Source organism: Theobroma cacao, chromosome 4, assembly GCF_053813885.1.
Source record: "Theobroma cacao isolate CCN51 chromosome 4, ASM5381388v1, whole genome shotgun sequence".
NCBI classification, from domain to species: Eukaryota; Viridiplantae; Streptophyta; class Magnoliopsida; order Malvales; family Malvaceae; genus Theobroma; species Theobroma cacao.
The window spans coordinates 26,659,466-26,663,262 of NC_142642.1; the positions used below are offsets into that span (position 1 = coordinate 26,659,466).

Here is a 3,797-nt window from a genome sequence, read left to right on the forward strand (position 1 = left end):
TATTTTATTTTTGAAAATTAATAATTGATTATTTATTTAAAATATTAATAATAAATAATTTAAATATTAATATTTTATTTAATTTAAATTTTATTATGATTAATTTTTTATCTTATTTTTTAAATATTAATAATTGGTAATTTTTTTAAATATTAATAATTGATGATTTAATTATTAATATTGTTTATCTAATTTAAATGATATTATGTTTATTTATTTTTAATTTATTTTTTTTAAATAAGAATAATTTATAATTTATTTTATTAATAATTGATAATTTAAATATTAATATTTTATTTATAATTTAATATTAATATTTTATTAAAAGTTGGAATCAAGTGAGAGAAAGAGGAGAGAGAGAAAAATAATATTTTATACTAATAAAGTTGTAAATTTTCAAACTTGTAAAGGGTATTTTGTTTTTATTAATTTTTGAATTTATTCCTCAATCATGGAATAGCTAATACCATGGAGGAGGGTGGTATTAGCTATTCCTTGGTTTTGAAGGATTTTGAAGAATAGCCATTCTTATGGAATGGCTATTCCTTGGATCATTTTTCAACCAAACAAAAGCACAAAAATTCCTTGAGAATAAATGGGGAATGGCTTAGCCATTCCCCTAACCAAACATGCTATTAAGGTTTCCCTTCTGTACACTTTTTTCCTTCTCGTACACCTTCTAATAAATTAGCAACACATATCAATTCTCTGTCCAAATAGATACTTCAGGAAGCTTAGGAATTCAGTACCATGCTCCCTCTCATCGTCTACCTGGTGTCTCTGCATCTCCTCTTCTCTGTCACTATCGCTGGAAACTCAGCAGCCTACAGCCCAATTGATTATATTCTCCTCAGCTGTGGGGCGTCGTTAAATTCAATATCAGAAGATGGAAGGAAGTGGATCCCTGATGAAAAGTCCAAATTTTCTACCTCTAATTCCGTCAACTCTTCATTTGCATCCACAGCATCCCGTCAAGACCATGCTGTTACTCAAGTCCCTTACATGACTGCTAGAGTTTTTCGTGATATATTCACTTATAGCTTTCCGGTATCCCCTGGCCTCAAATTTCTCCGTTTCTATTTCTATCCGGTTAAATACTCTGACTTTGATGGTCACACTTTCTTCTTCTCTGTTACCGCTAATAATTACGTACTCCTGAAAAATTTCAGTGCCTATTTAACTGCTGAAGATGCAGATGCAGCGTCGTTGATCAAAGAATTTATGGTTCCAGTTTTCGAAACTGGGAAGCTAGATGTCATGTTCTCACCGTCAGCAAAGTCTTTGGCTTTTGTAAACGGTATTGAAGTTATTTCCATGCCAAAGAATATGTATGGAAATCACCAACAAAATTCTTTATCCTTCGTAAATCATGATCACGCTCCCTTTGATATTCCTAAAACTACGGCTTTTGAAACCGCTAATCGTCTAAATGTCGGTGGAGCAGACGTGGCTAACGTAGACGATTCAGGCATGTTTCGAACATGGAGTGACGACTTGCCCTACATCTATGGAGCTGCAACAGGAACTACTCCTAGTCGGTCTAATGTTACAATCGATTACACCGAAGACAACCCAGCTTATACCGCTCCGGATATTGTCTACAGGACGTCAAGAACAATGGGTCCTAGTCCAACAACCAACGAGATGTACAATCTCACATGGAACTTTTCTGTCGATACCGGCTTCAATTACCTCCTTAGGCTTCATTTTTGCGAGACTCAATTGGAAGTGACGAATGTAGGACAACGCGTGTTTGATATATACATCAATAATCAAACAGCTGACCTTAGTGTCGACGTGATTGACCAGAGTGGCGGTAATAGCAAGCCGATGCACAAAGACTACGTTGTGTGGATACCCAATGAAGGTCAAAATAAACAAACTCTATGGCTAGCATTACACCCTAGCGAAGCCGTTGGTTCAAAGTTCGCTGATGCAATCCTGAACGGTTTAGAGATTTTTAGACTCAACAAATCAGACGGTAGTCTTGCAGTGCCAAATCCTGAACCGAATTTGAGTCGTACACCGAACAAACAGTATCAAGGCTCCACTTTGAGGAAACAGAAAAAAGGATGCTCACTGGTTATGGTCATTACCATAGCTGTCTTGAGTGGCGCAATTGCTCTTTCTCTTATCATATGCTTTTTCATTTTCAAGCGCAAAAGGAAAGTAAAGGACTCGGCTGTTAGTGAACCAAAATCATCATGGGGGCAAGTACCCTGCCCATCAAACACCACCTGCACAACCAGCGTGTCCTTACTGCCATCTGATTTTTGCCGCCGGTTCTCCATCAGTGAGATGAAAGAAGCCACCTTTAACTTTGATGAGCAATCCATTATTGGATCAGGAGGATTTGGCCACGTCTACAAAGGTTTCATCGATGGTGGGTCGAGCACAGTTGCAATCAAAAGGTTAGATTCATCATCAAGGCAAGGGACCCGGGAGTTCCAAACTGAACTTGAGCTACTCTCCAAGCTACGCCATGTTAATCTTGTGTCCTTGATTGGTTTTTGTGATGATCATGGCGAGATGATTCTTGTCTATGAATACATGTCGCGTGGGACCCTTCGTGATTATCTCTACAAAACCAAAAACCCTCCGTTACCATGGAAAAGGAGGTTGGAAATCTGCATTGGGGCTGCCCGTGGATTGCATTACCTCCATTCAGGTGTGAAACACCCAATCATTCACCGTGATGTCAAATCTGCCAACATATTATTGGATGAGAATTGGGTGGCCAAGGTTTCTGACTTTGGCTTGTCCAGGGTGGGCCCCACGAGCATTTTTCAGAGCCACGTCAGCACTGTGGTAAAAGGAAGTATCGGATACGTTGATCCTGAATACTATCGAAGGCAGCAGTTGACTCAGAAATCTGATGTTTACTCATTTGGTGTGGTTTTATTTGAGGTATTATGTGCTCGACCGTCTATGATTCCAGGGCTACCAAAGGATCAAGTGAGCTTGGCTCGATGGGCCAGGATTTGCCATGCAAGAGGAACCCTCGAGGAAATCATGGACCCAAATTTAGTGGGGGATATTACACCTTTGTGCCTAAAGAAATTTGGTGAGCTTGCAGGGAGTTGTATCCGTGACAACGGAATTGAGCGGCCAATGATGAGTGATGTGGTTTGGGGTTTAGAATTTGCACTGCAAATCCAAGGGGCAACTGAGAGGAGCATGATGAATAGGGAAGATGAGCAGGTCACCTCCGGCCAAATGAGTCCTTTGATCTCGCATGGAGTCACCACCATAGATGATGATGACTTGTTTAGTGTTTCAAGTGGGCAAGTGCCTGAATCAAGGAGCACGATTAGTAGTGGCGGAAGGAGTGCTAATCGAAGTGACATTCATAGAATGAACTCTGAGAATGTCTTCTCTGAGATTATGAATACAAAAGGGAGATGAGATTAAAAGTGAACTTTGTTTAAACTTTTGTTCTCTTTTTTTCTTTTTCAACTAGTCTTCGAACAAGCTGCTACACGTTTAATATTTTTATATTCAAATATTATTAAAAATAATGTTAAAGTAATGTATATAAATAATATTTCAATTTCACTTTTGGTTATATTGCAGTATATGGTTGTTTAATTGTCATTATAATTGTACAAAAATGATGGTAATAAAATTAAAACTCATTCAAATTGCTTGTAAAAATTGTTTTATTTTATATCTTTTTCTATGCTTTTTTCTCTCTATCTCTTTCTCTTTTATCTTGTCTAGTGATGTATGTCATCGTGTTATAATAAACCTTTTTTTTTGGAAGTGTGTTATAATAAACCTTTATTCTAAAAAAAAAT

At 37.3% G+C, this 3,797-nt stretch overlaps 1 pseudogene across 2 annotated transcripts; it reads left to right on the plus strand.

Moving 5' to 3' along the window:
* The first annotated feature begins 629 nt into the window (after window positions 1-629).
* Window positions 630-3,565, plus strand: LOC18601723 (receptor-like protein kinase FERONIA pseudogene; annotated as a pseudogene). Of its 2 annotated transcripts, XR_016025859.1 has the most exons (2): window positions 906-1,047; window positions 1,170-3,565. The product of XR_016025859.1 is annotated as a receptor-like protein kinase FERONIA pseudogene, transcript variant X2 (transcript). The 2 variants fall into 2 exon arrangements; XR_016025858.1 differs by having other exon boundaries at window positions 630-3,565.
* Window positions 3,566-3,797: the final 232 nt, after the last annotated feature.